Source organism: Procambarus clarkii, unplaced genomic scaffold (assembly GCF_040958095.1).
Source record: "Procambarus clarkii isolate CNS0578487 unplaced genomic scaffold, FALCON_Pclarkii_2.0 HiC_scaffold_558, whole genome shotgun sequence".
NCBI classification, from domain to species: domain Eukaryota; kingdom Metazoa; phylum Arthropoda; class Malacostraca; order Decapoda; family Cambaridae; genus Procambarus; species Procambarus clarkii.
The window spans coordinates 32,550-44,960 of record NW_027189591.1 but is presented as its reverse complement, the minus strand read 5'-3'; the positions used below and the strand labels follow the sequence as shown (position 1 = coordinate 44,960).

General features: G+C 43.3%; 1 non-coding gene across 1 annotated transcript; it reads right to left on the bottom strand.

Annotated features, from left to right (window-relative positions):
• Window positions 1-4,408: 4,408 nt before the first annotated feature.
• Window positions 4,409-4,527, bottom strand: LOC138361649 (5S ribosomal RNA). The gene has a single exon (XR_011227084.1). It is a non-coding gene; the product is annotated as a 5S ribosomal RNA (ribosomal RNA).
• Window positions 4,528-12,411: the final 7,884 nt, after the last annotated feature.

Here is a 12,411-nt window from a genome sequence, read left to right as displayed (position 1 = left end):
AGTGCTCGGTTACAACTTCAACAGGCTACTCAACTCCTCCCAGTACGTATCCCAGAAGACAGCGATGGCCCGGGGCTCACTGGAGAGGCTCTTCCGTTTCAACCAAGCCCCATCCCACATCAAGCTCCACCTGTACAGAATGATCATAAGGCCTAGCTTGGAATACCCCTACGTTCCCCTGAACCTCACCAACAAATCCAACATGTTGAAGATTCAACGAGTACAAAACAAAGCACTTCGCTTTGCAGAGGGCCTGACTCTGAGGGACAGGGTAAGAACTGACCTGATCCATGAGACGCTCAACATGAAGCCAATGAACATTAGGCTCAGCTACCTGGCCAGAAGACAGCTGTACCGTATGAAGAACATGTATGTCCCAGACCCAGAAGATCCCTTCGTAGCAGAAAACACCACCAGCGACTACGAGATCCACGAACCACCACACAGAACCAGAAGAATCACTCTCCAACAAAAAGTGATCAGACATATCCATGATGAGGCCTTCCCAAGCCCTCAGATACTAAGCGGTCTGCCAGACGATCCAGATGAGTGGCCCATCCCGGACCCAATCTACACCAAATGAAGAATAAAGAAAGAAAGAAAAAAAATAATAAAATAAAAAAATAAAAATAAAAAAAAAAAAAAAAAAAAAAAATAATAAATAAATAAATAAAAAAAAAAATAATAATTAAAAAAAAAAAAAAAAAAAAAAAAAAAAAAAAAAAAAAATATATAAATAAATAAAACACCTACAAAAAAATATAAAACCAAAAAACCATTTGTCGTGGCGGCAGAAGTGTAACTACCCTGATGTTTCTAAGATTAGCCTCCTTCAGCCAACTCCATCGGCTCTAGTGCTTTAGGACACCAACAAGGTCACAAACACTAGCCCCCCCAGCCAATGTACTGACAACCCAACATAACACATACGCAAACAAACAACACATACAAAAATGTCAACCCATGGTGGACAGGCCACCGAACTTTCAAACCTCCTCTCTCTCTACACCCGCATCCTCTTCCTGAATTTCATCTCCCCATCCCTCTACCTCCCCCATCCTTTCCATTCCCTATGGACATCAATCCGAATCCGAATCCCGCATAAAACACCACAAACCCACAACAGCAGCAGCAATGTCAGGACGCGGCAAGGGAGGCAAAGTGAAGGGCAAGTCAAAGTCTCGCTCCAGCAGGGCCGGACTTCAGTTCCCCGTGGGCAGAATTCACCGTCTGCTGCGTAAGGGCAAATACGCCGAACGCGTCGGTGCTGGCGCTCCTGTCTACCTGGCAGCCGTCATGGAATACCTCGCTGCCGAAGTTCTGGAGCTCGCCGGTAACGCCGCACGTGACAACAAGAAGACCCGTATCATCCCACGTCACTTGCAGTTGGCCATCCGCAACGACGAAGAACTCAACAAACTTCTGTCTGGCGTAACCATTGCACAGGGAGGTGTTCTTCCAAACATTCAGGCAGTTCTTTTGCCAAAGAAGACAGAGAAGAAGTAAGCACTTCTGCCACCCACCACGACAAATACCATAACCAGGCTCCATCCGGAGCCACACACACTTTAATAGAGAGATTCAAGTAGACAATCAACTTTCAAACATTAATAATAACATTTATATTGATTTCATTTGGAATGTGTACATAACAAACAAACAAAACAAAATTATAGGGGATATTCAGCATCACTTGGAATATTAACCAATCATATAAATCCAATATATATTTTATATTTTACTTTAAGCGAGGAATTCTTATTCTATCAATTTTTAATCATACAAATGAACAAAAGCAATTCTTCACTAGACGTAATAAATGAATAAATGATCAAGGTTTTAATGTGTTTCATGAATATATATATATATATATATATATATATATATATATATATATATATATATATATATATATATATATATATATATATATATATATATATTAATACTTGTGAACCAGAATATGTTTGAGCAGCAGCGATCGTGCCTGCCATTGGCCGAAGTGCAACAATTCAAATAATTTAAAGGGCCTGCTCGGGTATATAAGAGAGGCTGGGAGACTGGGGCCGGAAGCCGCAACCTAACGACACGCAGCTGGGTTTAGCCCTGGCACTTTTTCTCTTACAAATCTTCTTCCTCTCACCCCCCCTTATCTTCTTCTGTCCCCACTTCCAAGCTCGCCCCTATGGGCATCTTCTCCTGTATTATTCTGATTCTGATTCTGGGGCCGGTGGTGGGTGATGGGTGATGGTGTGGTGTGGTGTGGTGTTGTTAAGAGTTGATTTACGGCCAGCCAGCCAGCCAGCCAGCTGCAGCCAAGGCAAGGCAAGGCAAGGCAAGGCAGGCAGGCAGGCAGGCAGGCAGGCAGGCAGGCAGGCAGGCAGCCAGGCAGCCAGGCAGCCAGACAGGCAGGCAGGCAGGCAGGCAGGCAGGCAGGCAGGCAGGCAGGCAGGCAGGCAGGCAGGCAGGCAGCCAGGCAGGCAGCCAGGCAGGCAGGCAGCCAGCCAGCCAGCCAGGCAGGCAGGCAGGCAGGCAGGCAGGCAGGCAGGCAGCCAGCCAGCCAGCCAGCCAGCCAGCCAGCCAGCCAGCCAGCCACTCTCACTTTGTATTTATATGCATTCAATTTATATTCAAACATTATATATGTTAAGGGCCTTGTTTTAGTGTTTATTTTAAAAATGACAAACATCGAGTCGTTTTACCAGTCCTTTAGCGTTAACGGTGATGCATTTTAAAACTGAACATAAATCGCCTTTTCTGGATATATCAAATATCGAATCCGCTTAATGTGCCTACAATACAATCATTCAAAAAATACATAATTTACATTATGCCTTTTCATAGAACAGACAATAAGATTTGTACATGCAAAAAAAAAAAAAAAAAAAAATCCTTTAAGTTATCAATACAATGTGAGAGAACTTTACTTTTATAACTAAAGTTGCACAATTATACCAACTCTATGGTGGCTGGGTGGTAAGGTGTGTGGCTGGTGTTTTGGAAGTCGCGAGTTCGAACGACCCATTGGGAATAATACTTTTTTATTTTTTGCCATACAATCTTCCTAATACTATTATGTAGGTGTGTGTGTGTGTGTTTTTATTCATTCTTTGGTTTTATAGATGACATACATATTGACTCCTTTTACCGGTCCTTAATTAGGCTCTGGGGAAGCAATGGTGGTGGTGGTGCATTTAAAACTAAACCAAAAATCACCAGTTCTGGACGCGTCAAATTTCATATCCGCTTAATGTGTCTACAACCTAATTACTTAAAACTACACTATTTAATTCATTCATATCATGTGCATATTGGTCATTATGCTCATACAACCGACATAACAATTTATTTTCATTATTAGAATCATACATTTCATCAAGTAATACAGATACAAAGAGATTTTCTTTCTGAGAAGACCGTTAGTATTGGCTGGCAGGCAGGCAGGCATTTGAGGGTTATTATTTCGCCTGTTGATTGGGGGGAGGGTTGATGTGTTAGGGGGTTTTCGGTTAGGTGTGGTGGTGGTGATTGGTGGTGATTGGTGGTGATTGGTGGTGGTGGTGAGTGGTGGTGAGTGGTGGTGGTGGTGGTGGTGGTGGTAGTGGTAGTAGGTGGGAGGGGGGAAGGGGAGGGGAATGATGGTCTGTGGATTCCTTCTCCGTACCCCTTACATATAAGCAAAAATATGCCTTCCTGTGGGTATAGAAACATTAACACAAATTATATCAGTAACTGATATTGTAGCCTTTTAAACAGAAAAGATTTGTACATACAAATACTTTTAAATTATCATTTATTTGTGGAAATGGCATTTACGTCATTAAATTGATACCTCAGCATCAAGTGTCCTGCAGCAGTGGTCCAGTGGTAAAGTGTATATAAGTGATGCGTATTCTTGGAGTTGCGAGTTCAAACCCGGATTAAGCTATATATATATATATATATATATATATATATATATATATATATATATATATATATATATATATATATATATATATATATATATATATATATATATATATATATATATATATATATATATATATATATATATATATATATATATATATATATATATATATATATATATATATATATATATATATATATATATATATATATATATATATATATATATATATATATATATATATATATATATATATATATATATATATATATATATATATATATATATATATATATATATACACAAAACATGTTTGGTTTTGGTTGTTTGTTTTTGTATAAAGCCTCACACACTATCTATATTAAGCGAGTTTGTTTTAAACATGACATACATATTAATTCATTTTACCAGGCCTTATTCCACACAACTCCGTGAATTTCCCGTGGAGCCAGCCATTCAAACAAAAACAAAACGAAACAAAACAAAAAACATTATTGCCAACAGCATTTGGTGTTCCCAGGCGGTCACCCATCCAAGTACTAACCAAACCCAACGTTGCTTAACTTCGCTGATCGGACGAGAAGCGGTGTTCTCAACGTGGTATGGCCGTTGGCATGAGACTGCCTACACATTGTGGCTAATAACCAACTCTTTTAGTCATCACGGCAGGATACGGACCTGCTTGTGGTGTCTTAATGGTAATTGTATCCTAACATATTTTTGTCTCCTTGGCATGGATATTTAACATCGTTTATTCAGTCTTGGGTTTATGTTCTTTCGCCATTTACAGACATTTTACATCTACCTACTTCCTCAGCCTGCCCTGCCAATTTCTAATGAATTTGTGGATTTTCTTTTGTAATACAAACATGTGTGTGCTCATCTGCTCTTCAGTTTTTATGATATTTGTCTCATCTGTCCTGCTTTATGATACTTTTACAAAGAACATGAACAAATGCTTCTATTTTAGAGAAGATATGGGATCCAGGTTTCGGAGCCGTAAAACCAACCGTCGTGATTGGTGGACGAGTTGCCAGGTTGCAGCTTCTGTACCGTGCCGGCACATAAATAGGTTCGGCTCAAGCGGCGGCAGCATCATTCCCCCGTGACTGTCTGAGCGTCTCTCATCACCTTGGTTGGTTCATCATCATCATCATGGTAGAAGCAAAGCCTACCAAGAAGGCTGCGGCTGCTGCTGCTGTGGTGGCCACCACCAGGAAACCTCGCGTCCAGGTTGCTCACCCGAAAACTAGTCAAATGGTTCTAGCCGCGGTCGCAGCACTCAAAGACCGTAAGGGCTCGTCTCTACAAGCAATCAAGAAGTACGTTGTTGCCAACAACAAAGTCGAGGCTGCCAAGATCGCCATTTACATCCGAAGATTTCTCAAGAAAGCAGTGGCTGACGGCATTCTTGTTCAGACCAAGGGAAGTGGAGCTAGTGGATCATTCAAGCTGGCCGTAGCAGAGAAGAGGGCCGTTCTAACTCCCAAGAAAGCCACCACAACCAAGAAACCATCTACAGCAGCAAAGAAGGCCGTGGTAACTCCCAAGAAAGCCGCCACAAGCAACAAACCACCTACAGCCTTGAAAAAGAAGCAGCAGCAGCAGCAGCTTGTTGTTGGGAACAAAAAGCCCAAAATAAAGAGAGCTTCAAAATCTCCCAAACCACCCAAGGCAAAGAAAGCTGTCAAGAAAACAACAAAGGCAAAATAAACGACGACATGCAAGCAGCATGAATACACATGACAATAAACATCCAGGCCTCCCCCCCTCAGTGGAGGGGCCTCATATGATTCCAAAAAGAGTTTAGTTTTGTAGACAAATAAATCATTACTTTTGGGGTAGATTTACTCTGTATATTATATATATATATATATATATATATATATATATATATATATATATATATATATATATATATATATATATATATATATATATATACATACATGGGTGAGGTGATATGGTACCAAAGTTTTGGGTAAGGTGATTGACATTTACACAAGATAAAACACGAACCAATGGGAATAAAAACATAAGAATGGAAGTAACTGCAGAAGGCCTATTGGCCCATAACACAAGCACTTCCTCTTGATGCTTCTATATTGGTTCGGAGTCTTGAAGCTATAATATATATATATATATATATATATATATATATATATATATATATATACATATATATATATATATATATATATATATATATATATATATATATGCACACAAAACTAAATAGTCTTGTTAGACAAATTGCCCCTATTAGAGGCGAGTTGACTAACAAGCCGAATGACTGCAATTGTTTTGAATTTGAGTTAAATCTAACATAGAAATATAATCAAACCTAACCTAACCTATGCTAACCCAAGCTAAGCTAACCTAACCTAACCTAAGCTAACCCAAGCTAAGCTAAGCTAACCTAACCTAACCTAACCTAAGCTAACCTAACCTAACCTAACCTAACCTAACCTAACCCAGCAATTCATGATCTTAATATAATACTGTTAATTGGATAAACCAATTTGGAAAGAAATGTTCGAAAATAACAAAATTAACTGTGCTTGTTAGGAAAATTGGGCCTTGCATACTTGTCCCAATAGTGTGGTTCTCGCTTTTAGGTACGACATAAACGTATACCTAAGTTGAGAGAGAAAAAGATTCGCACTCAAACATGCATATCGATTGCCAGTCCTGAATTCTGGGTAGATATTCGTGTCCTCCCTTTTCATTTACCATCATTTGGATACTATCAAAACAGCTCTGAGAAGGATAAAATGAATAAAACGGGTAGCTCACTCATGTAAAAAGGAAGAGTTGGGAAAGATCTCTCTCTCTCTCTCCCCCTCCCCACCAATGATCCTGCTCTGCTAGTATATAACGTAACAAACCTTCCCCCCCCCCCCTCCCTCCCCCAATCAGAGTCCCTTTAAGCATGCGAGGATAAAAAATAGATTTCATAAGACCCAATGTGCTAGCTGATATCAAAACAATTTATGTTATCGTCTATTAAGCCCTTCAGTAAAAAAGTATAGGGACCTAATTAGGTCCCGTTTTGAGGTGGTGGTGGGTGGAATCGATGGATTAGCAAAGCTCTTATCCGCCGAATCCGTAGAGGGTACGACCCTGGCGCTTCAGAGCGTACACCACGTCCATGGCAGTGACGGTCTTCCTCTTGGCGTGTTCCGTGTAGGTTACAGCATCACGGATGACGTTCTCGAGGAACACCTTCAGGACGCCACGGGTCTCTTCGTAGATGAGACCCGAAATACGCTTGACGCCGCCACGACGAGCTAAGCGACGAATAGCGGGCTTGGTGATGCCCTGGATGTTGTCACGTAGCACCTTACGATGACGCTTGGCGCCACCCTTTCCGAGTCCCTTGCCTCCCTTGCCGCGTCCAGTCATGGTGTTGAAGTTGTGTGAATCGAATTGACGAATGCATTCATTCATTTAAATATAGGTCAAGATACCCTAATGGGTGAGCGTGGAAGTGGGGATAGGGGAAGAATTAGTGGGGGTGAGAGGAAGGGTTTTCAGTATGAGGTAAAGTGCCAGGGCTAGACCCAGCTGCATGGCATTGAAATCGTTATGACCAGACTAGGCAGTGAAGGCAAGGAATCGGATCTGTGACAACATTTCGTCTTTTCTGAGCACCCACGGAGACAGCAGTCCTCAGCTGGGTGTGCCCTGGAGGCTCACACCAGATGTGGTCTTTGATCTGTTAATCAGCATCGCGGCCCACCCAAGGCACCAGAAAACGGGAGCTAGTTGGTCCCCCCCTAAAGAGGGGGGAGAAGAATTAGGAGGTTATAGTTGGAAGTTTGGTGATTTGAGTAGTGATATTATAGGAGAGGGGTTATGTAAAGGACGGAGCAGGAGGTGGATCGTCGATCAGGTTAAAGAGGTTGTGCGTATGTCTGGGTCTGCTTAGGACGTTTCTGAGGAACGTGTCGTAGTTGTCATGATAGGTGAGAATTCTGTCAATCTGTTTCTTCCCCATAGTATCCCAGGTTATGTTCAGAGGTGGGATGTTCGCCCTCTCATGCAGGGCCTCACTGGTGGTGAAGTCCTGCCAATGGGTATCGAACACCCATCTCAGAGCCCTGTTCTGGGTACGCTGGAGTTTCTTCCTATTTGTTGGTGCTGCAAGTGTGAGTGGGATCGGTGCATATGTTAGGAGTGGGAGAATAAGTGTTTTGTATAAGTAGAGCTTGGTGGCTTGGGAGGCATGTTTAAGTGGGTAGAGTTTTGATAGGGCGTTTGAGGCTATAGCTTTCTTGGGTGTTATGTGTGTGTGAAAGCGAAGGTTAAAGTCTAGTGTGAGTCCAAGTACTGTGGTTTTGTTGACTCTTGGGATCTGTGTTGCATCTGGTGATTGAGAGTAGAGTTTTACTGGGTCAGGGTTACGTCGTTTGTTGTAGAAAAAGTATGTTATTTTTGACTTGTTGGGGTTTGTTTTTATTCGCCAGTCGTGTTCCCAGAGGGTGACTTTGTCTATTTCTTGTTGTGCTTTCCGTGTGAGGGCGTTAATCGTATAGTCTGTGATCAGTTGGGTTACGTCGTCAGCGTAGCAAAGGGTCATTGATGTCCAGTATACTGGGTCAGGGATGTCGTTTATATAGAGTATGTATAAGGTTGGTGAAAGAACTGAGCCCTGAGGGACACCTGCATTTAGGTTGAAATAACCCGACAGCTTGCTGAGGAACTTGATCTGCATCTTTCTATTTGTTAGAAAGCTGCAAAGTAGCCTCTGCATGTTATCAGATAGTTGAAACAGAGTGCAGAGTTTGTAACGCAGGCCGTCGTGCCATACGGTGTCAAAAGCTTTTTCGACGTCCTTTGCAATGAGGGCCGTCTTGGCCCTTTGGTGTTTATTTATGGAGAGGTAGTTTGTTATTATGTTCAGTGCGTCTTGTGTTGAGCGGTGTTGTCTGAAGCCAAATTGTTTGTCTGTCAATATGTTTTTGTGTTCTAGGTGATTCCTGAGTTTATGATTAATGAGTTTTTCGTATACTTTTCCTAATGTCTCTAGTAAGCTGATCGGTCTGTAGTTCTTAGGGTCTGTCGGGGATTTTTGGGGTTTTGGAATGAGGATTGCTGTGGCTTCTTTGAATGGGCTTGGGAAATATCCTGATGCTAGTGAGGCGTTGTAGACGTCTGTGAGTGCAAAGATTAGGGGGTCTGGAAGTTGCTTGAGGAGAGCTTGGCCAATGCCAGAGGCTCCTGGGGCTTTACGTCTGGTGTTCTTGAGCATGAGTTTAACTTCTTCAGGTAGTATTGATTCTGTGAGGTCACTTTCTAAGTCGTCTAGTGTCGTGAGGTCAATGGTAGGGTAGTGTGTGATGGCATGAGGGTTGTGTCGTATCCATGTTTCTACTCTGTTTATGTTTTGTATTGCTGTTGGTTGTGGGGGGTGGGGATTGAAGATGTCCTGCCAGTGTTGTTTGAATATGCCTATTACTTCTGAGGGATCGGTGTAGTTTTGATTGTTGTGAGTGATGTATGTAAAGGCAGAAGAGGAGGAGTTTCCTCTGATCCTCTTTATGAAGTTCCAGAATTGTTGTGGAGTTGTTTTTCTTTGTATTTCAGCTTTATGTATGAGTTTCTCCCAGTTGTTAGCATGGTCTTGGTCAAGGCTGTTGAGTATGTGGTTTTTGAGTATAGTGAGGTCTGTGTTTACTTGATTGTATCTGTGAAGGTTGTGGGTGAATCTGTTGTGATAGCAGGAGAGTAGCCTTTTTGTTCTGATCGAAGGAAAAAAGGAGTATCTAGTTTTGTGGGTTGTTTTTGGAATGGTAGCATCAGCTGCTTGTATGATGTTATTCTGGATGGTGAGGACTTGGGAATCTATGTCTGTGTGTGGTTTGTCTTGGAAGTTGTAGGGCTGTGTGTTGGCAGTTAGGTGTTGTTTGAAGGCTTCCCAGTCTGCATTTTGATAGTCATATTGTGGGGTGGCTGGGATGAGTATGGGGTTGCTGGAGAGTGTGAGTGATATGGGTATGTGATCTGAGCCAGTGAGGGGTCCGGGTGTGATGTAGTGTTGTAGGTGAGTGCCTGCTCTGTTGGTGAGGATTAGATCTGGTCTCCCAGTTCCATTGTGTGTGTAGGTTGTTTGGAAGTCAGGGCCAAGGAAGGTGAGGTGTTTGTTTTGGTGGAGTTGGTGTAGTTGTTGACCGTGCATGTTGTGTTGGCGATGGTTGAATGTTTGGTGTTTTGCATTTAGGTCTGCTAGGAGGAAGACTGGTATGTGTGTGTGGTTGAAGAGAGTGTTTAGGTCCTGGAGGGGGAGACCCAAGTTTGGACGAATGTATGTGGTACCAATGATCATCTGCCCGTGTTGAGTGTGAATGCGGACTGCTAGGAAGTGTTTGTGTTGCCAGTTGGTAGTGAGGAGGTCATGTTTATAGGTGTTCTTTATTAGAATAGCAACCCCTTCGTAAGCTTCATCAGGAGATTGGTATGTTGTGAAGCCAAAATGTCTAATTTTGTGAGAGTTCGTCACGCATGTGCTGTTTAGTAGCAGCACATCCGGTCTTTCATTCTCCACAAAGTTAGCAATTAGGTGTCTGATGTTGTAATATGCTCTAACGTTAAATTGTGTGATTTTCATATTTATTGACTTGTTGGGGGAGTGTTTGTGGCATTTGAACCGGAGGGGTTCTCCTTTGTGGATTGATTCGTTGTGTAGACAGATTTGGTAATTATAGATTTGGGTAGGAGATATGTATGGCGTCCGTTTTGCATGGTGTCTGGTATGAATTTAGGAAGTTTTGGTGTAGGGGTGAGGGAGTGGTCTGGGGAGGTGTTAGTCCTCTTGGCTGAGAAAGACACGTTTTGGGGCAAATTTTGTGGGATTTTGGGCTTTGTACCTGTGTGGTATTGGGTTAGGGGCGTGAGGTTGGCTAGCGTGTTGGGCGTGAGGTGAGTTGACGTGTTGGGCGTGTGGGCTAAGGTGAGGGAGGTTACATGTTTCTTGGTATCTGATTTCTTTTTAATTGATGGGTTGGTTTTCTTGTGTATTGGGGTTGTTCGTCTTGCATGCAGAAATTTTTTGTTTTGTTTAGGTGAGTTTGTTCTTTTCACTTGAAGAGTTGTTTTGTGTTTTGGTGAACTTGATCTTTTTGACTGAAGAGGGGTAGCTGTCATGGGGAGCATGGTCTGTGAGAAACAGTTAGAGGCCTGGGTGTCAGGGGAGGGTGTAGATGGTTCTGAGTTTGGTGTTTGGGGGGTGATGGGGGGAGGGGGTGGTGTTGGGTTTGTTGTCTGTGAGGTGGTGAGGGGTGGGGGCGAGAGTAGGGGTGGTACTGGGTTTGATGCCTGGGGGGTGATGGGGGGTGGGGAAGAGAGTAGGGGTGGTGCTGGGTTTTCTGTCTGGGAGGTGATGAGAGGTGGGGGTTGTACTGGGTTTGTTGCCTGGGGTGTGATAGAAGGTGGGGAAGAGGGTGTGGGTGGTGCTGGGTTTTTTGTCTGGGAGGTGGTGAGGGGTGAGGGTGATACTGGGTTTGATGCCTGGAGTGTGATAAGGGGTGGGGGTGATACTGGGTTTGGTGTCTGGGGAGTAATAAGGGGTGGTGGTGGTGTAAGTGCTTGTGGGGTGATGTGGGGAGGTGTTAGGGGTTGTACTGGTTGTGACGCCAAGCTGGGAGGGATGACTATTGGAGGGAGGTTGTTTGCTAGTAGGATTTGTTGGATGTTGGAAATTGCCTTCCTCGTGTCTCCTTGTGCTGATATCTGTGCTATTATGATAGCTGCCACTATTCTCGGGGTGTCGTCTGTTGTTGGGTGAGGGGGGGGAGGGGGGGCCTGAGTATGGTGGTTTGCGAGATGGTGTCCGCTGGTGGTGTGGGTTTGGAGAGGTGGGAAACCTGGGGGGGTGGGGAGCAGGGCACCTCTACCTTGAGGGTTGATGGGTATTGTTTGAGCATTTTGGGGAAGTGTGTTGGGGCGGTGAAGCTGGTTAGTGAGGTTTTGGGGATCAAGCTGGCGTGCTGTCAGGGCATGATATTGGGGTAGTGTGTTTTGGTTCTTATTCCTCATTGCCTTGATGAGTTGCACCCTGATTTTGCAATTGTGGTGGGTGGCAGGATGGTTTTCACCACAGTTTATACAGCATCGTGTTTCTTCTGTGCAATCTTTCCAGAAATGACCTTTGTTGGCGCATAAGGAGCAGGCTTGTTCCTTTTCCTTGCATTGCCTGGTGGTATGGTTGAATCCATAGCACCTGAAGCATTGTGTAATGGACTGGTATGTGCTCATCTTGAAGTTATAATGTGGGATGGAAATGTGGTCTGCTTTAAAGCCATGTGTGAGGAGGGATTCAGCTTCAGTGGGGGAGGAGCAACGGATTCTGAGGATCTTTGTGTTTGGTGGGTGGAAGAGATCTTCTATGATGATGTTGTTGGCTTTTCCGATGTCGGCAGTACGTTGTTTGTCTAAAGTTGTAATCGTGGAGAGGAGGGTGGTGTCTACGTTGAAGGCAACAGCAGTGCAATTATGTT